This window comes from Dendrobates tinctorius, unplaced genomic scaffold, assembly GCF_039654945.1.
Source record: "Dendrobates tinctorius isolate UK_male_01 unplaced genomic scaffold, ASM3965494v1 ptg000064l, whole genome shotgun sequence".
NCBI lineage: Eukaryota > Metazoa > Chordata > Amphibia > Anura > Dendrobatidae > Dendrobates > Dendrobates tinctorius.
In genome coordinates, this window is record NW_027361732.1 from 7,946,655 (window position 1) to 7,968,878 (window position 22,224).

Genomic DNA, 22,224 nt, shown 5'->3' on the forward strand with positions numbered 1-22,224 from the left:
AACAAGGCCTATTAAACAAAAGTGAAGACTGTAAGAGTCCTCCTGGCGGACTTCCAAAATTGGAGTCTCACCTATTTGCGGGGTAAAAAAAATTAAAAATTGTGGCAAAGTTCCCCCACGGATCCCCACTAGTTTAAGTATGTAAGCAAACATACATAGATTATGAACAATTGTTTCAATCTCTGTCCTTAAACTCAGGTTCTTCTAGAAGGAATTTTACAAATCTGGAACCTTCCTGAGCTGTATTAATTACGTGGTTTCTATTATTGTACCAAACTAACAGCTTTGTTGGAAAACCCCAACGGTAAGGCACTTTAAGGTCTCTTAGTTTGGCAGTAACATCTCTAAAAGCTCTCCTGGCATCCATCGTCTCCTTCGAAAAATCCGAGAAGATTTTGATGTCTATGTAAGGTTCTGGAAAAGAGCCTTTTTCTCTGATATTTTGTAAAATCCTCTCTTTGGCTTCAAAAAAGTGAATGCGTAGTATTGTGTCCCTAGGTTTATCTTGAGATAAACCCTTGGGACGAGGAAGACGATGAATCCTGTCAATATTTAACTCCAAATCTGAAAGTGACGGTACTGCCTTTTTAAACATATCTTTTGAGTATCCAGAAAGTTCATTCTGGGATACACTTTCAGGGATCCCCCTAATCTTCAGGTTATTTCTCCTGTTGCGGTCCTCTAAATCGGTTAACTTTGATTTAAGAGTGCTGATTTCTGCCTGTAGTATTGAGTTTTGTTTAGAAAGAAATCCTGTATTTTTTTCCATTGCCTCTACCCTATTCTCAACTTTATCAAGTCTCCTGTTTATTGCATCACACGTATCTTTAATGGTTTTGTTCTGTGCCTCGAAACCTAATCTGATGGAATCATTGAAAGCTTTAAAAAGGTTGGCCATAAAACCCTCCGTGGTCTGCTTAGAGGAACCCACAAATTCCTCATAATTAATAGCAGGGTGTGGAGTTACTGTTGGAAGAGAGAGTTCTGTGTGTATTCTTTTAGCTCTCTGCCTATCTGGACTTACATTAGGGGAATAGTCATCCGAAGGGCAGTCCGAGTCTTCTGCGGTCGAATGTGTCCTATTATCTTTATTTTCCGGGCCCCCCCTCTTAGCTGATTTTGTTATGTCCATTTCTTCAGTCACATCAAAATTTTCTCCAAGAGCTGTGCTGGGGGTCTCCCTCTGATTACCACCAGCTAACTGAGATGAGGAGGGGGTCACCTTGGAAATGCCCCCCCCTTTAGCTACATTGCTATAAGTTGTGGAGAGGGATTTTTTTGCAAGGTCACTTTTGGGCGGGTCTTTCTTTAAAGGGGACCTTGACTTCACTGGACTTACCAAATTAGCACATCCCCCCAAGATTTTGAGCTGTATTGGGATGTGAGTCTACCCTTCTGTGATTTATAGCTTGATTTCCCTTCTGTGAACATGATTTAACTTTTGTGAGGTATAAAAGATGCCAGCAAATAAAATCTACGTGAAATGCAGAATATAGCCACTCCTCTGAGAAGGAGGAGGTATATAAACTAATACTAGTAACAAATTACACACACTATTTATAACTGTAGTAATATTGCACCCTGGACCCCTATCAGTTCAGCAGGTTTTGTAAAAATAAGACAGGTTCGACAGGAATATCTAGTTGTCAGATTGACACATGTTTTGGAGACCAAGTTCAATAAAAAAGTTGCATAATTAGAAAGGAGTCACATCTCCCAGGAAGCATTGTACAAGGGAAATTTTCAAGTTTCAAAGTGTTGCTTATGAATGTAGTTTGCAAATACAGCAGCACCGCACTTAACAAACCAATCTCTTGAAGACTGTAAGTGATAGCCGTCAGTCACCACCTATGTCCCTTTGAATTATAAACTGCAGCACTAGTAACAATGTGTCTGACCCACCAGAGATTCCCTTAAACAGGGTCCTCTGCTACAACACAGGAACAATACAGGTGCTTCTGATGTGGCTGGGGGTGTATAATCTCAGACAGTTCTGGGTAACCCCCCGTCACTCTCCAAATATATGTCAGCCCCCGCTATTCTGCTCTGTAAGATGAGCGCAGCCTCAGTAGTACAGGAGCAGGTAGGAGCAGGCGCGGCACCAGGTATTTCCCTCAGACTGACTTCACAGCTGAGGCTGGGTGGCAATAGAAAGCAGAGATAGGCCGGGACTACTTTCAACAATCAGCTGGTATGTACGTCTCTCCAGCCCACTCTCAGTCCACGTTAGCACCGGATGTCACGCTTCCTTATGCAGACCGCAGGTTCAACAATGCAGGAGCCGGTGTAGCTCCCCAGAGAGTTCCTCCCAGACCAGGTCATAGCAATCTTAAGGTGTCAATCAGCTGTAGCAGGGAAGCTAGTGAGGGGCTACGAGAGCAGCCTGGTCAACTTTTGCCAGTCAGCTAACATACACTTCACTTCAGCCTGCTCTCAGAGCTAGACCACGCACAGTGTCACTGTTCATAAAGTGGGCCACATCAAGTACAGTATAGTGACCAGCACAAGTCCCTTGGGGACTCCCTCAAGCCGGGACCTAGCAGTCTCAGAACAACTGTCCTCCAGGCTCACGTCTCAGGGGCAAAGCAGTCAGGATATGAGCAATGCTGGAGTCTCCATTGCGCCCAGTTACACTCCTGAGACCAGGGCCACCACTGCAATAGTATAACAGTGCAAAGCAGGGTGGACGGCTGGAGCTTCTTTTCCCAAACAGCTGATTGAAGTGTAGCTATGACCTTCTCTGCACCATCAGCCCCTGCCAGCAAATCTTCAGTGTGTCTCACCTCCAAGCAGCAGCACAGGCACCAAATCAATCTGGGGGGCACTTCTTGGTAATCAAGAGGTATTTCAAAGTGGTCTTCCAGGTAAAAATCTTGTATCAGGCTCTCAAGCCAGGGCAGTGAGAGGACAAAGAAAGTGAGAGATCCCTCCGCCTCCTCTCCACTCCTTCCCAGTCACAGCATGTAAAAGGCTGAAAAAATGGGTTTCCCTCACCCAAAATAAGCAATCCTGGTGTCAAAATGTTGAGACCAGCTTCAGGAAGGTGATCCAATAAAATTTGGACAGGAAAAAAATTCCTCTAATAAGCTTAGTGTCGCTTTGTGTGGATCCATGCAGGAGCTCTGAGCTCTTGCTGCTCACATGGGCAGAGCTCAAGCCACACCCCTCCACCCTTGTGAAAATGTAAATTTGGGGCTAAAGCAACATTTTTGTGGGAAAAATTGCATTTTTTACTTTTATGGTTCAACAATAAAAAATTCTGTGATGCGCCTGCGGGTTCAAGGTGCTCATGACACCTCTAGATAAATTCCTTGAGGCATGTAGTTTCCAAAATTGGGTGACTTGTGGGAGGTTTCCACTGTTTAGGTACATCAGGGGCTCTACAAACGCAACATTGTGCCCACAGACCATTCCATAAAAGTCTGTGCTCAAAACGTTGCTTCTTCCCAAACAGTAGTTTCCCACCACACATGGGGTATCAATGTACTCAGGAGGAATTGCACAACAAATTTTGGAGTAAATTTTTCCTGCTACCCTTGTGAAAATGAACAATTTGGGGCTAAAGCAATATTTTTGTGAGAAAAATGTCATTTTTACTATTTCAAAACTCAATGTTATCAAATTCTGTGAAGCACATATGGGTTCAAGGTGCTCTCCACACCTGTAGATAAATTCCTTGAGGGGTGTAGTTTCCTAAATGAGATCACTTGTGGGGGGTTTCCCCTGTTTAGGTATATTATGGTCTACAAATATGACATTGGCATCCGATATATATTTTAGTCAATTTTGGCTCTAAAACACAAATGGGGTATCCTGAACGTGGTTAGTTTTTAAAATGGTGTCACTTTTGGGTATTTTCTGTCATGTAGGCCCTTCAAAGTCACTTCAAATGAGATGAAGTCCCCCCAAAAATGGATTTGTAAATTTTGTTGATAAAATTAGAAACTGTTGATGATAAACCTTTTAACTTTCTAACAAAAAAAATATGTTTTTAAAATGATGCTGATGTAAAGTAGACAAGTGGGAAATGTTATTTATTAACTATTTTTTGTGATATAACTTTCTGGTTTAAGGGCACAAAAATTAAAAGTTTGAAAATTGTGAAATTTTCACAACTTTCTCCAAATTTCTGATATTTTTATAAATAAGCACAAAAAGTATCAACCTAAATTTACCACTACCATTAAGTACAATATGTCATGAAAACAGAGTCTCAAAATCAGTGGGATCCGTTGAAGTGTTACAGAGTTATTACCACATAAAGTGACACTGATTAGAATTGGAAAATTTGTCTTGGTTATGAAGCTGAAAACAGTCTACAGGGCGAAGGAGATAAGGTGCATTGGTTGTGACAAATTTATTTTTTTTATAAACCTGATAATTTCTCTGAAATCATTATAGCTTGCCACCAATGTAAAACTAATTTGTGACCGATAGACATTACAATAAGAAATATTCTTTTAATGCATAAAGTAAACTAAGAGCATGAGAGCGAAAGTGTTCTGTGGAGTTATAGCAGACAGGCAGGACGGACAGCTCTGCCATAGAAAGGCGCAGCCATCTGGAGAGACTGACTTGGTTGTCATGGGGACAGGACACACAACATGAGCTGAGAGGCGAGAACACGCTAGGACAATAAGACAAAAGGAAACTTCCACAAGCCGAGGAAAGGTGAGGAGATCAAGAATCGTGCAGAGAATCAAGTCAGGTGAAAGTGATTTTACTATTCTAACTCCATTACCGCTGATAAAATCGGACCACTTTTCGAGTAACGGCGTAGGCACTAATGTAAAAGATTGATAATAAGACGTCATGGCGATTTGACTTTTCTGAAGTTTTAGTGTTGGTTTGAGACTAGCTTCTGTTTAGCAGTTTACAGATAAAGAAAGAGATTATCGATTATTTCACAGGTACATGTCCTGGTCAATATAGTGATTACAATGTAGGGAAAAATTCTGAAAGAAAAAAAAAATCTCTAATCTATTCAAAATCTGCAGGATATTAGATGCTGCAGGTTAAAGGGTTTTTTAACATGTTTGCAAAGTGGACCCCAAACAACTGCAGGTACGTAAAATAACAATATCAGATTATATTCACCCTCTTCAGTTCCTGCGCCGCCTCTCTACCGCTGTTCCAATCTCTATGTTTTGTCTGCAGCGGTGACATCACATCAACAGCACACGTCACTATTGCAGCCAATCACTGAGCACATCATAATGTCTATATTGGCAAAGTCACTGAGCACATTGATTGGCTGCATCAGTCATGCACGAAGTTAATGTGATGTCACCACTGCAGCCAAAATACAGAGACCAGGGCAGTGGCCAGCACGGGAATGGGTATGGTTGAGTGCCATTTAATTTCATTATTCTACATGCAGACAAGCATTTGGGGTCCACTTTGATAAAAGTGAAAAACCCCTTAAAAGGATAAATGTCTGTCCTTACATAATATAGTGCAAATTAGTACAGCCTTTAAAGGGAACAGAATGTATCCACTATTGGCTAAATGATCACAGCTATGTATGTTTGCCTCTGAAACGCTGCATCGCTGTGGTGAAATGAATGGTCAAGCAAAAAAGGAAGCACTCTGTAGTGCCACAGCATGCAAACATGAATTATGAAAAATGAATTGCATTACTGCATTAGAAATATGAAAAATTGAGAAAGCTTAGCACATAAAATGGCCAATTTATGTGTACCTGGATGCCACGTTAAGGCGTTTCTCGTTTTCCAGGACCCTAACCTAATGCTAATCCTCACTTAGACTTCATCTGTATGGGAACCTATGTAAATCCTCTCCTTAGACTGAAATTTATATCTCTGTGGAGGGGTCGTGGCCCTGCTGTGATTAAAAATGCCTGCGGCTAAAAGGCGGAGTGCTCAGTCAGAAGGTCAATGAATAAAAATTTAAAAAAACTGACCGTCACATCCAAGCATAAACTAAATGTGAACAGGTGCTTAGCCTAGAGTCACTAACTCATATACACTCAAACAATAAAGGCAGCACTCTGTAGTGCCATAGCATGCAAACATGAAATATGAAAAATGAATTGCATTACTGCATTAGAAATATGAAAAATTGAGAAAGCTTAGCGCATAAATGGCCAATTTATATGTACCTGGACTCTAGGTTAAGCACATAGGTTCTCACATAGATGAAGACTTTAGTCTAAGTGAGGAATGGCATTAGGTTAGGGTCCTGGAAAATGTGCTATGGCGCTACAGAGTGCTTCCTTTTTTGTTTGAGTGTATATGATTTGGTGACTCTAGGTTAAGCACCTGTTCACATTTAGTTTATGCTTGGATGTGACGGTCAGTTTTTTTGAAATTTGTGAAATGAATGCTGTCATTCAAAAGTACAACCTGTCCTGCAAAAATAAGCCCTCATATGTCCATGTGGACAGAAAAATAAGAGTTATGGTTCTGGGCAAAAGGGAAGGTAAAAGCAAAAATACAAAAACAGAAATTGGCCCTGTCGTGAAGAGGTGAACTAGAGGCTGCTGATGGAACTGTTTTGTCACTTGGACCTCCATCAGCTACCATTTTCAGGACAATTGGCGCTGATCTTCTAGTAATTCTACAATAATAAGTAGCACTTAATGGTGTTTGCAACACATTTATGACAGTAAATAAAAACTAGACAACGCCTTTAAGTCTTAGTGTACTGTACTATAGTGATATTTGAGAATATCATCCTGATTCAATTCCATGCAAAGCATAATGCAGGAGAGCGCCTGAAATACACTCTTCAGGCATTTCCTAGACAAAGTCATTGACTCCAATGACTGTATGTGGGTCCAAGACATTGTGTGAACCGAGCCCAAGGGTCAAGCCAGATATATTGTAATAATAATTGTAATGGCTGCATAGTTAAATTGTCTGTGTCCTAGGTTTCTGTGCTGCACATGTTGATCATTTGACTTTACATTCTGAGTATTATTGAATATAGTGATGGGGTAAAATCTAAATACAGAATTGTTTAACCGTAATAATAATTATAAATATACTTTTCTGTTATTCTTACGTCTTCTCTTCTTCCAATAACGTATTCAGTCTGCCTTTTTCAGCTTCTCTTCTCCCTACCTATGCTAAAAGTCTGTACATGACACATAATACATAAAATCCTTGCCTCCATTATGTAAAGCTTTTCTATTGAGCAATATAATCTACCATAAGCATAATTAAGGGTTAATCACAGCAAGCAACGCTTCCGACAAATCCTCCAGGATTAAAAAAAACACAAAGAAACAAATACTCTATGAATGGGAACATGGACAAATAGGACTAAGGAGTGAAACACCATGCCAAGTCTCTTTATAAATAGCCCTCTGCAGCAGCTATAATGAAGTCTCCAATGTATACACATTACATGGCCTGGTAAAACCCTAAATTCTGGTCTGCTCCACCATGTGTAGGTGTAATTTATTTACTGAGTAGTATTACATTCAGACTTTACAATAATAACCCCTATTGACATTCCATGTTAGGGTTAGTCACATTCAATCATGTACTGAACATAATGCAGAGGAAGCCATGGTAGCTTCTTATGAGGTGAATAGTAAGAGTAGAAGACCCAACACTGCTCGTTCGTTTCCTACTGGTCATTCTCTCAACAAGTAAAAAATTAGCAGAATAGGAAAAACTGGAGTTCAACATCTACAACTCCATGATGCTCAATGCGCAGTAAGGTGAACAAGGATTCGATTGACTACTTATCAGTAGGGCATGATGGCATCAAACTACAAACTAACAGAATGGTTTTTAACAGGGAGAAATGCAAAGTACTACATCTGGGCAATAAAAATGAAAAAAGCATATATAGAATGGGAGGAATAGGGCTAAGTGACAGCACATGTGAAAAAGACTTGGGTATACTAATAGATCACAGACTGAATATGAGTCAACAGTGTGATGCAGCAGCAAAAAAGGCAAATGCAGTTCTAGGATGTATTAACAGAAGCATACAGTCTAGATCACGTGAAGTCATTATTTCCCTCTACTCCTCTTTGGTCAGACCTCATCTGGAATATTGTGTCCAGTTTTGGGCACCACATTTTAAAAAAGACATCAACAAACTGGAGCAAGTTCAGAAAAGAGCGACCAGAATGGTGACCGGTCTGCAAACCCTGTCTTATGAGGAAAGGTTGCAGGATTTGGGAATGTTTAGTTTGCAAAAGAGAAGACTGAGAGGAGACTTAATTGCTGTCTACAAATATCTAAAGGGCTGTCACATTGTAGAAGGATCAACTTTATTCTCATTTGCACAAGGAAAGACTAGAAGCAATGGGATGAAACTGAATGGGAGGAGACACAGATTAGATATTAGAAAAAACTTTTTGACAGTTAGAGTGATCAATGAGTGGAACAGGCTGCCACGAGAAGTGGTGAGTTCTCCTTCAATGGAAGTCTTCAAACAGAGGCTGGACAGACATCTGACTGGGATGATTTAGCGAATCCTGCTTTGAGCAGGGGGTTGGACCAGATGGCCCAGGAGGTCCCTTCCAACTCTACGATTCTATGATTCTATGATTCTACATAAAGAGGGGGAATCATCAACTTTGGTTATGTAACCCCTTATCGACAATATATGTGACTGAACAAATGAGTAAAGAATTTATGCGAGTGTAAAGAACCCCATACACAATAGCTCAAAGTCAGCTTAACCCACCAATTGGCATTTGCCAACCATCTTACGTGTTTGCAGGCCAGCCAACTCTTCACCAATAGAAATGTTGGAAGAGATAAGGATCAGGCAGATTGAATTCAAACACTTTGTTCTTCTGTTCTCCAGACATATAAGCCACTCTCTTCTCTTTGAATGCTTGGCTAAGCTGAACATTCATATATATAGGGGAGTAAGGCTGGGGTCACCCGAGCGCATAAAACAATCAGTCTCATTCTCAGATGCCATACTGATGGTCTATATGGCATCCAATTTTTTTCTCGCACTCAGTCAAATATAGAGTGAAATTGCAGAATATTGTGATTTTCTTCATAGATAGATTCTGTCAGAGAACAAAATCATCAATTTGCATTGTCCCATTGAATAATATTGGTCAGTATGCTATCCAGGGGCATACATAGAAATCATAGCAGAAGTTATAATTGCCACCCCTACAAAAAAAGTGCTGCCCAAACACAGTATGATACCCCCATGTTGAATTCCTCCACATTAGCCTCCACATGCATAGTATAATGACCCTACTGTACCTCATCTCAACTCCCAAGGCAGACTATGGTGACCCAAACACAGTACAATCCCCCAACAGTGACCCCCACACATCAATCCATGTAGTATAATGGGCCTACATACAGTATAAATGCCTCACACCACTAAACACACTGTATAAAGGCCCACACTAGCCCTCCATCACACTGTATAATTCCTTTCATACAGTATAATGGCCCCCACATAGCTCTCCAAACATTTTAGTGGCCCCAATATAGCCGTCCAAATATAATGGCCCCACATAGCCTTCTATATAGTATAATGAGACCCATATAGTTCTCCTTATAGTATTCTGCACTCTACAAAGTCCCCTATATAGTACAATACAAATCTATACACTTCCCATAGTCCTCCATATGGTATAATGCACTCCCCATAGTCTTCCATATGGTATAATGCATGTCCCAGAGTCCTCCATATGATATAATGCACTCCCCAAAGTCCTCCATATGGTATAATGAACTCCCAATGGACCTCCGTATGGCAGAATACACTCCACATGGACCTTCATATGGTATAATGCACTCCCTATAGTTCTCCAAATGGTATAATGCACTCCCCACAGTCCTCCATATGGTATAATGCACTCCCCTTGGTCCTCCATATTGTATAATGCACTCCCCATGGTCCTCCATTTGGTATAATGCACTCCTCATGGTACTACATATGGTATAATACACTGCCCATGGTCCTCCATATAAAATAATGCACTCCTCATGGTCCTCCATATAATATAATGCACTCCCCATGGTCCTCCATAAAATATAATGCCCTCCCCATGGTCCTCCATACATTATAATGCACTCCCCATGGTCCTCCATAGAATATAATACACTTCCTATAGTCCTCCATAGAATATAATGCACTTCACATGGTCTTCCCTAGATTATAATGCACCCCTCATGGTCCTACATAAATTATAATGCACTCTCCATGGTCCCACATAGAATATAATGCACTTCCCATGGTCCTCCATAGAATATAATGCACTCCCCATGGTCCGCCATAGATTATAATGCACCCCCACGGTGATGACGCTCCCTCCTCCATCATCTTTGCTCGTGAAGACGGGCAGAAGGGGGGCTGTTATGAATGGGTCACCGAGGAGGAAAACAAGACCAAGCCAAGTCACAGAAAACCAGAGAGGTTGGTAACTACGTGGATTGCAGACCCCTGATCCTAACCACACAACTAACAGCAGCCGTGGAGCGTACCTACGATGATTCTAGATGCCTCGTCACAGCCGGAGGACTAAATAAGCCTAAAACAAGAAAAGGGAAAATCTAAAACTGCCCCAGAGCAGACCCCAAAGGAATAGACAGCCCCCACACATGTATTGACGGTGAGACAAGATGAAAACACGAACACAGGCAGGTAGGAAAATAGGCTGAGCAAACGATGGGGCCCACACTAGCTAGAAAGGACAGGAAAGGAAAGATACTGTCTGCAATCATGCCAAAAAACCCTGCAAAAATGTCCAACACTTCTGATAGCAAAAAATACCCTGAAGTCACTAGACTTCTCCCACTATATCAGCACTCTGGCATATTCTGAGAACAGAGCAATAAGAGGCCAATCTAACACGGGACAAAAAGCAAACTGGCACATACAGTGACATAAGAGTGGAAATTCAGCACAGCCCCAGCCACACAAAAAACTGCATATACCAAACCACATCAAATGTGAACATTAGCAAAGACAATTTAGCTTGGGAAGGCAGGAACTGAGCTGGAAACTAAGACCTCATCAGGCAGGAAAAAATCACCAGCATGGGAATAGGGAGTCTGCTGTCTTAAATCCTGTCTGAGACTCCAGATGTCCAATCCTCTTCCTCATTATCCTCAAATTCAGCACAGCCCCATAAAAGCCATCCCACCATCGACAAGGTGACTCTGTGGTCGGGGCGGTCCTACACTGTCTAGTATTAGTAACCTTATCATGTGTGAAAGTTGACATCTGTGTGAATGAGGGCAGACAAGGACTGGGTCCCAACCACTGGACACCAGTCAGGGGAAGCCTTTAAATACAATCTCCAGCTCAGAAGAGGGAGGCCACACCCCAGCTTGCACAGAATGCAAAAATACAAAGAAAAAACACAAAACTTGAGCTTAGTTTGAGTTGGTACACATGCAGCATATAAATGCATGTTCACATGGCCAAAAAGCATACAAAACAGCGACATAAGAGTGGAAATTCAGCACAGCCCCAGCCGGGGCTGGCTGACCACACAAAAAACTGAATAGACCAAACCACATCAAATGTGAACATTAGCAAAGCCAACTTAGCTTGAGAAGGCAGGAACTGAGCTGGGAACTAAGACCTCAGGAGGCAGGAAAAAATCACCAGCATGGGAATAGGGAGTCGGCTGTCTTAAATCCAGTCTGAGACTCCAGATGTCCAATCCTCTTCCTCATTATCAGGTGGCAGGTCTCTCTTAATTAGATCAGCTTCACTACCTCCTGCCACCACCAGAGGGAGCCCGGAAAGAGAACTCACAACTCATCTGTCAGCACAACCAGCTCCCTCACCAGAAACCAGAGGCAGACCAGAAAATGAGTTCACAACAGTATCCCACCTTGAGGAGGGGTCACCGAACCCTCATCCACGCCACCAGGCCGATCAGGATGGGCCTGGTGAAAAGCACGAACCAATCTATTGGCATGAATGTCAGAGGCAGAGACCCAAGAATTATCCTCCTGGCCATAACCCTTCCATTTGACCAAATACTGGAGTCTCCGTCTAGCCAAACGAGAATCCAATCTTTTCTCTACCTCATATTCCACATTCAAAACCTACAAAAAACAAAATGAAAAAAACCCTGCTATAATTAAATAAGTAAAAAGCAAAAGTGCATTGAAATCATACAGAGTTCTTAGTAATACTGTATTTGATCAAACATAGCATAAAAGCCATCCCACCATCAACAAGGTGACTCTGTGGTTGGGGCGGCCCTACACTGTCTAGTATTAGTAACCTTATCATGTGTCAAAGTTAACGTCTGTGTGAATAAGGGCAGACAAGGACCGGGTCCCAACCACCGGACACCAGTCAGGGGAAGTTTTTAAATACAATTTCCTGCTCAGGAGAGGGAGGCCACACCCCAGCTTGCACAGAATGCAAAAATACAAAGAAAAAACACAAAACTTGAGCTTAGTTTGAGTTGGTACACATGCAGCATATAAATGCATGTTCACATGGCCAAAAAGCATACAAAACCTACAAAAAACAAAATGAAAAAAACCCTGCTATAATTAAATAAGTAAAAAGCAAAAGTGCATTTAAATCATACAGAGTTCTTAGTAATACTGTATTTGATCAAACATAGCATAGAAGCCATCCCACCATCGACAAGGTGACTCTGTGGTCGGGGCAGTCCTACACTGTCTAGTATTAGTAAACTTATCATGTGTCAAAGTTGACGTCTGTGTGAATAAGGGCAGACAAGGACCGGGTCCCAACCACCGGACACCAGGGGAAGCCTTTAAATACAATTTCCAGCTCAGGAGAGGGAGGCCACACCCCAGCTTGCACATTTTGCAAAAATACAAAGAAAAAACACAAAACTTGAGCTTAGTTTGAGTAGGTACACATGCAGCATATAAATGCATGTTCACATGGCCAAAAAGCATACAAAACAGTGACATAAGAGTGGAAATTCTGCACAGCCCCAGCCGGGGCTGGCTGACCACACAAAAAACTGAATAGACCAAACCACATCAAATGTGAACATTAGCAAAGCCAACTTAGCTTGAGAAGGCAGGAACTGAGCTGGAAACTAAGACCTCAGGAGGCAGGAAAAAATCACCAGCATGGGAATAGGGAGTCGGCTGTGTTAAATCCAGTCTGAGACTCCAGATGTCCTCATTATCAGGTGGCAGGTCTCTGTTAATTAGATCAGCTTCTCTACCTCCTGCCACCACCAGAGGGAGCCCAGAAAGAGAACTCACAACTTCTCTGTCAGCACAACCAGCTCCCTCACCAGAAACCAGAGGCAGACCAGAAAATGAGTTCACAACAGTACCCCCCATTGAGGAGGGGTCACCGAACCCTCATCCACGCCACCAGGCCGATCAGGATGGGCCCGGTGAAAAGCACGAACCAATCTATTGGCATGAATGTCAGAGGCAGAGACCCAAGAATTATCCTCCTGGCCATGACCCTTCCATTTGACCAAATACTGGAGTCTCCGTCTAGCCAAACGAGAATCCAATATTTTCTCTACCTCATATTCCACCTTGCCTTCAACCAAAACAGGGTCAGGAGGCGCCGCCGCAGGAACTACTGGCTCAACAAACCTCTTCAACAGAGATTTGTGAAATACGTTATGGATAGAGTTGAGCGAAACTGGTCGAAAAAATTTAAAAGTCGCCGACTTTTGCCAAAGTCGGGTTTCATGAAACGAAACCCGACCCTAGGGTGAGGTTGGCCACGAGGTCGGCGACTTTAGCGTCAAAGTCGCATTTCAAAAGTTTCTTTAGCGCCCTTTTTCAGCCAATCAGGATCAACAGACACTGTGGGCAATGTGATAACATAGGCAGGGGTCACCACCATCTTTGAGAAGGACATGCAAGTGATTGGCTTGCTTTGGGGGGTGTCACAGGGGGTATAAAAGGGCGTGCATGCCGACCGCCATGTTACTTATGCTGATCTCAGAGTAGGGAGAGCTGCTGCTGCTGATTCTGTAGGGAGAGCGTTAGGCAGGGAAGAAGGAAAAAAAAACTGCTTCTGCTGCTAGCGATTTTGCTTGTACAACACACCAGTCACTGTGCAGTGCAAGGGGAGGCTATATTTTGGTGGATCAGCTCTGTTGGTTATTAGGCTGCCTTCTAAGGCTACCTGATAGCTGCATTGCTGTGTGCACACTGGTGTTAAAACTGCTTTTTTAAAAGCAATACAAATTTCATTTTTTTGTCCTGGTGAGGTACTGAGTGTGCATTTTTTGCACACACTGTACAGCGGTGTACGCTCCTCACACAGTACCGTGTACCGGCTGTTATCACGGCCACAGTGAAGCTATCTGTGTGTGACTCTGTAAGGAAAAGCCGAGGAGTTTGTCCGTTCTTACAGACCTACACTCTAGGGAGATTCCAATTCTGCTTAATTCCATATACACCTTGTAGTTTGTCAGAAATTGAAATTCTCCCCAGTCCTATATTGACATTTTTTTACACCAGCTAAACTCAGCCTGTGATATAGTGGTGTAATATACACTGGGCCTGACACAATACAACAGTGTCCTCAAGTCTGTACAGAAATTCAAATTCTCCCCAGTCCTATATTGATATTTTTTACACCAGCTAAACTCAGCCTGTGATATAGCGGTGTAATATACACTGGGCCTGACACAATACAACAGTGTCCTCAAGTCTGTACAGAGCTTCCAATTCTCCCCAGTCCTATATAGACATATTTTACACCAGCTAAACTCAGCTTGTGATATAGCGGTGTAATATACACTGGGCCTGACACAATACAACAGTGTCCTCAAGTCTGTACAGAAAATCAAATTCTCCCCAGTCCTATATTGACATATTTTACACCGGCTAAACTCAGCCTGTGATACAGCGGTGTAATATACCCTGGGCCTGACACAATACAACAGTGTCCTCAAGTCTGTACAGAAATTCAAATTCTCCCCAGTCCTATATACACCTTGTACCTTGTTTTACAGTACTATATAGTTGGTGGAATTTTGGGTACATTTTTACCAAAAATGAGGAAGTGTGGTGGAAGAGGCCGTGGAAGTGGGCGGGGGTTGCCAGCTGGTAATGATGGTGTTGGTGTTGGTGGTGGATCTGCTGGTAGTGGCAAAAGCAAAATAGCACCGAATGCAGGAGGTGTTGAGCCTGCGTCATCGTCTGGCTCTACAAGGCCTCGAAGGCTTCCTTTTATGGGAGTAGGCAAACCAGTTTTAAAGCCAGAGCTTCAGGAACAAGTTTTGGCTTACATTGCTGACAGCCTTCAGCTCTATTTCCTCCTCTTCTGAAGTTTTAAAAAATAAAAGCACTGAGTCGTTATTGGAGGCTCATGGTCATGAACCACACCTTTCCTTGTGTCCTTCACCCCAACCAAAATTGAAGGATGCCACAGGCCACACTACAGATTACTCCTTGGAGCTGTTTTCACATACCATGCCTGGGTTATCAAGTCAAATGGTGAATTACCCAGGCCAAGATGAATCTGACATGGAGTGCACTGATGCACAGCCACTGATAGATGATGCTGCTGGTACATTCACTCAGAGCACTACATTGTTCTCGCAGTGTACTGAGCCAGATTCTGACCCTGATGAGACTCAGGTGCCCCTTCCCGCATACTATACCACCATACACGGTGACACAGAGGAAGGTGCACATAACAATGAAGAGGAGGTGATGGATGACCCAGCAGTTGACCCAGATTGGCATCCATTGGGGGAAGAGGGTACCGCTGCCAATAGCTCTGAAGAGGAGGAGGAGCATTCGCAGCAGACATTGACATCGCAACAGCTGTTATCTGGCAGGCCCGGAGCAGTCTAAAAACAGGTTACAAAAATCAAAAGAGTTGCAGGACAGCTTGGCCAGACGGTCAAAATAGCACAGCGTGCAAGGCCGCAAAATGTCTTCCATAGTAGGAAGAGTGCAGTGTGGCACTTTTTTGAACAAAATCCTAATGATCAGGCCAAGGTTATCTGTAAGAAGTGCGTAAAGACCTTTAGCCGAGGGAAAAATCTGAGAAATTTGAATACCAGTTGCATGCTTAGACATTTAACCACCATGCACTTGCAAGCGTGGACGGAACACCAAACCTCAAGTACCACATGTGCAACTGCTCCCACAGAAGGTAGTCAGCAACGCTACATTGTTTCCCCCACCGTAAGCCCAACGGTTAGCATAGCAGCAAATGTTGAGGTGTCGTTGCAAGGCCAAAGCAGTCAGGGAATCACAATGTTATATCAACGAAAGACTGAATCTAGGCCATCAGAAAGAACACTAACTCCATCACCATCCTCAACCCGCTCTCAGTCCGCCCTGTCCACCGCCAGTTCCACCATATGCAACTCTCAAGTCCAGCTCACCCTACCAGAGACTATGAGTAGGACAAGAAAGTACTCATCCTCTCATCTGCGTACACTGGGTTTGAACGCCCACATTGCCAGACTAATCTCGTTAGAGATGATGCCCTATCGGTTGGTGGAAAGCGCAGCTTTCCGTGAACTCATGGCCTACGCAGTACCACGCTATGACCTACCCAGTCGCCACTTCTTTTCTCGCAAAGACATCCCAGCCCTCCACCTTCATGTGAAAGACCGCATTGTCCATATACTCAAGCAATCAGTGAGTGGAAAGGTGCACCTCAGAACTGATGCATGGTCCAGTAGGCATGGCCAGGGCCGTTACGTGTCCATCACTGCGCACTGGGTTAATGTGGTGGATGCAGGGTCCACAGGGGACAGCTGTGGTGGGCAGTGCTGCCTAGCCCACGGTATAGGAAACAGTTGGCTGTAGGCGTTCGACCCTCCTCCTCCTCCTCTTCCAGAAGCGAAAGCTCGTCCACAGAGCGCAGTCACACGAGCACTCCATCCACAGCTGCCACTGTTGCACACGAGGTGTCCCCCTATCGATCAGCTAGTGGAAAGCGTCAGCAGGCTGTGTTGAAGATGATGTGTTTGGGCGACAGACACACCGTGGAGGTACTGGCTGACTACTTTCAGCGACAAACTGAGTCATGGCTGGGCAGTCTGCATCTTGAGGCAGGCAAGGTAGTTAGTGATAACATCCGGAATTTTGTGGCAGCCATAGCCCTTTCAAAACTCAGACACATACCTTGCTTGGCTCACACCTTGAACCTGGTGGTGCAGTGATTCCTCAATAATTATCCGGAGTTAACAGCCCTGCTCCAGAAGGTGCGAAGACTGTGCGCGCACATCCGCCGGTCGCCGGTACACTCCAGTCGTATGCAGAAGCTGCAGCGATTGCTCCACCTACCCAAGCACCGCCTAATTATCGACGTTGCAACAAGGTGGAACTCCACCCTGCATATGGTTGAGCGGCTGTGTGAACAGAGGCAGGCCGTAATGCATTTGTGGGAGGATACACGGCCAGGCACTTTGAGGGCAGACATGGAGTTGACAGGTGTGCAGTGGTCGAAGCTGAAAGACCTCTGTAAAGTCCTTCAGTGTTTTGAGGAATGCACACGGCTGGTAGGCGCAGACACCATCATAAGCATGAGCATCCCACTTATGCGTCTGCTCATGCAAACTTTGACGCACATTAAGGAGCAGGCGACTGCAGCCGAGGTTGATGAGGAGGAAGAGGAGGAGGGAATCCTTGTTGACATTCAGCCATTGTCTGCTCAGGGACCTCTCATGGACGAGGTGGAGGAAGAAGAGGAAGAGGAGGAGGAGGAGGATAATGATGGGGATGATTAGTTAGGGGAGGATGATGCTTCTCATGGGGCAAGAGAAAATGTTGGCGTGGCAAGGTCTGGTACAGGGTTTGTGCATGACTGGAGGGATGTGGATTTGCCAGAAAGTGCTCCTCCACCCAGCACTCGCAGTGCATCTTTGACATCGGGAACATTGAACCACATGTCAGATTATGCCTTGCAGATCCTAAAAAGGGACCCCCGCATTGCCAAAATGATGAATGATGACGACTACTGGTTGGCCAGCATCCTGGATCCACGCTATAAAGGCAAATTCCAAAGCATCATGCCACAGGAGAACCTTGACCTAAAATTGGCTAATAAACAAGTAACTCTGGTAAACCGGTTGGTTGAGGCATTCCCAGCACACAGCAGCGGTGATGGTTCTCACACGAGCCGTACGGGCCGGGGGCAGCTCAGAAGAGGTGTTTGTGGTGCACAAATCAGAAGTGGTGTTGGAGACAGGTGTTTCATGACAATGTTGTGGACTGATTTTTCAAGTCCCGCTCACACGACTGGTAATACTGCATCGATGGAAAGTGACAGGAGACAGTAGTTGTCAACTATGGTTACAAACTACCGTATTTTTCGGACCATAAGACGCACTTTTTTCCCAAAAAATTTTGGGGGAAAGTGGGGGGTGCGTCTTATGGTCGCAATGCACAGTACCTGGTGCGCTGGTGGCAGCGGGCGAGGCTCTGCGGTGCGGTGGTGGCAGCGGGCGGCGCTCTGCGGTGCGGTGGTGGCAGTGGGCTGTGCTCCGGTGCAGGGGCGGCGGCTCCGCCGGTGTTTCTTCGCAGCCCGGAGGCCCCCGCACACCCCTTGCAGGGCGCTGCCATGTTGCGGTGGCCTCCGGGAGCATGGACGCCGGCAAGATGGCCGCCGGTTCGGGGACGGCGCATGCGCAGCTTCAGATCTCGTTGCCGAGATTTGAATCTCGTCCCCCGAGATCTCGGGACGAGATCTGAAGCTGCGCATGCGCCGTCCCCGGACCGGTGGCCATCTTGCCGGCGTCCATGCTCCCGGAGGCCACCGCAACATGGCAGCGCCCAGCAAGGGGTGTGCGGGGGCCTCCGGGCTGCGAAGAAACACCGGCGGAGCCGCCGCCCCTGCACCGGAGCACAGCCCGCTGTCACCACCACACCGCAGAGTGCCGCCCGCTGCCACCACCGCAGAGCCCACCTGTCCCTGCCACAGCTGCCCCTGCCCACCTGCCCCAGCACAGCTGCCCCTGCCCACTTGCCCCAGCACAGCTGCCCTTGCCACAGCTGCTCCTGCCCCAGCACAGCTGCCCCTGCCACAGCTGCCCCTGCCACAGCTTCCCCTGCCCCAGCACAGCTGCCCCTGCCCCAGCACAGCTGCCCCTACCCACCTGCCCCAGCACAGCTGCCCCTGCCACAGCTGCCCCTGCCCCAGCACAGCTGCCCCTGCCACAGCTGCCCCTGCCATAGCTGCCCCTGCCCCAGCACAGCTGCCCCTGCCCCAGCACAGCTGCCCCTGCACAGCCCACCCACCCCAGCCCCAGCGCAGCTGCCCCAGCACAGAGCCGCCACCGCACGAGCCTGGACCACTGAATGACCCCTGTGACTACTTCTGCACCTGTGCCGGATCCCTTCCCAGGTAAGCTGAATTCGGACTGTAAGACAGACCCCCATTTGACACATTATTATTTTTTTCCCTATTTTCCTTCTGAAAATTGGGGTGCGTCTTATGGTCCGGTGCGTCTTATAGTCCGAAAAATACGGTACTTTTCCTCCAATATCGATGTTCTCCCTCACAGGTCATTCCCCTTTGACTATTGGGCTGCTAAACTGGACACCTGGCCTGAATTGGCACAATATGCCTTACAGGAGCTCGCTTGCCCAGCTGCAAGTGTGCTATCGGAAAGAGTCTTCAGTGCAGCTGGATCAATCCTGACAGAAAAAAGGACCCGTCTGTCGACCCAAAATGTGGATGATCTAACCTTCATTAAAATGAACCATGCTCGGGTTTCCAAGGATTTTGTCCCACCTTACCCTGATGACACATAGGTTGCCAAAAAACTGCCTCGCTTTTGTCCTCCTCTTCCTCGGACTTGCCCAATTTCGCCTTTAGCAGCAGCTGAATGTCCCACATCAACATATGCCATTTTGTAAACCTCCCTAACTGGGCTGCCTCCCCCCCATGGCCGGGGTCACCACCTAGCGCACGCAACCGGGCGAGAGCCGTTGCCCTGGACAGGTGGGTAGGCCGACTCTAGGGCGCGGGCACTGGCATAGGGTCCCTCATAGTGCAATCAAGTGTCTCTGATGGTGGGGGTGCACACCCGCCGTCAGACATACCGCCGTACTATGAGGGGCCCTGTGCCGGTACCGTCGCCAACGAGTGGGCCCCCCCGCTTACTCAGGATCACAGCACTTGCAAAGTTGAAATACTTACCTCTCCCTGCACCACCGCCATGACATCTTCCGCGTTTCCTGACAGTGATATTCTGATCAGAGAGCGCAATTACATCACATCTGTACGCCCAGACTAGTACAGGGATTCCCTAGCAAAGAGACTTATTTGAGGAGACTTATTTAATTGTTTTCAATGTTGGGAGCAATTTTTGGGGAGCACTCTACTCTGGAGAATGATATTTGGGGCCCACCATACACTGGAGCATTCCAAAGGTGGACATCAGACACTGGAGCAGCATTTACAGGGCCCATTATACACTAGAGCATTAGAAATGGGGTCCATTATATATAGAGCATTATTTGGGCCCATAAGACAGTGTAGCTTCATCCATGGGGACCAGCATATACTGTAGCATTATGTGGAGCTCATCATATACTGTTTCAAACATTATATGGGACCAATGATTCTGTATGGAGAAATATATGGGCCTCATTACTCTGTATAGCGCACTATGCGGTGGCCATAATACTGTATGGAGTAATATACTGTCCTTTTTTGGAGCTATTGGAGAATTTAAAATGGATATCAGTCATGAGATGTAAAAAGTGAAGTATTTTTCATTGTACTATACCGCTATTTCTCTACCGTATCGGAGAATCATGACTTGTGCTTTGTGTTAAAGGGGCGCTCTTTGGCCCAGGGCACATGAAAACCTGGAGCCAGCCCTACCCCCCCACAAATTTAGCCAAATAACCCCCATTTTTCAGTGCGTAACTAGTATTATGAAGTAAATTAAGGTTGAAATGCTTCAGTAATAAGAATTGATGTTTTTGGCATTCAAAAGGGCACTGTAGGTGTGTTTTCTGTCCTCCACTCCCTGCCGACTTTGCTTCCCCATTGACTTAGTACCACAAAATCATAATAAGAGAGGAATATAGCATAATGTTGAAGTGAACATGTATTCCCATAAAATTTAATTTTATTCAATAGAAATTAAAAAACACCTATGACCGTGAAAATAATCAATAAATTGCCTTAAAAGCCCTGTTAAAGGCTACAATATACTATCTGCACCCTTCCTTGCCGTGGAGGTTGGCACCCTAATAGATACGATTATTTGGCTCCCCCACTCAACGTCGTCTGACCCTGTCTCCCCTACCTCACCCTAATTTCACAGGTGGGAAAACAATGCCAGATAGAAAAGATATGAAGGAAGGGAAAAACCTTAGCATACACAGAATACAATGCAAGAGTAACCAGGGCAAATAAGCCCACAAATATAATGATAATAAAGGTAACCCAGAAAAAGGCTACTAACAATAGCCCTCACAGAACAACTATATGTTGCCTATTGATAAACAATAAACCAATGAGCCAGAAATTGCTACCAGCGTGATGAATAAGATAAACATGCAAACAAGGACATCACGTCCCAACAATAAATTAGCAGTATATGGCAATTAATAATAGCCTCTATTATAGATATTAACATAGGAACAAATGCTTTATTGATAATAAGACTCATAATAGAGTTAGTGCGAAATTATTACTCACTACTTGCAAATAGACTAGCTACACATTATCCAAAGAAAAAATCTGGTTTGTTTTGGGGGTAAAGACAACCACAGGCAATTTGTTCCTATGTTAATATTTTAAGAGTATTTTTTAAAATTCACTTTCTCCAGTGTTACTATACTGAGAGATTATATATTCTCGCTATATATTTAATTTGGGTATACTATTACTATTATTATTATTATATATAGCTTGGTTTGATATATCCGTTAAGTATTGGACTATTATGTATGCCCCCTTTTCTTGTTCTAAAATCTGGGCTATTTAGTGATAGATGGTGATGTTATTTTGTCTATCACCTTGGCGCTAATGCGCCTGCGTGCGATTAGGTCACGGCTTGATGCCGTATCTGTTTCTCTTGGTCGCAAGGTAACAAGCGCTGCTATGTTCCGATACATCACTTCCGGTCATGCGCAGTAGGCGTGACACGCACGCTGGTCCGATAGTGGAACGCAATGGGAATGGGTAATGAGTAACACTCAGTGATTGGCTGGGCAAGGTGGATGACGTGTATCCTTTGTGACCGTGCACCCAATGGGCTTTGTTGATACATGATAGCGGGGGCTATTTAAATCTATTTTCTGTGACCGCCGCCATGCCATATTTTTATCCTGTTATTTTTTGGCATCATGG

The 22,224-nt window shown here is 44.8% G+C and overlaps 1 protein-coding gene across 6 annotated transcripts in view; it reads left to right on the forward strand.

Annotated features, from left to right (window-relative positions):
* The first annotated feature begins 4,584 nt into the window (after positions 1–4,584).
* ERICH6B (glutamate rich 6B) overlaps positions 4,585–22,224 on the forward strand; it is a 440,905-nt gene continuing 423,265 nt past the window's right edge. For 5 of the 6 annotated variants that reach the window (XM_073580271.1, XM_073580276.1, XM_073580275.1 and 2 more), the window contains exon 1: positions 4,593–4,708. The gene's annotated coding sequence lies outside the window, so the exon portion shown is untranslated. Of the gene's footprint in view, positions 4,709–22,224 lie in introns of all 6 variants that reach the window. The other variant, XM_073580272.1, reaches the window with a different exon arrangement.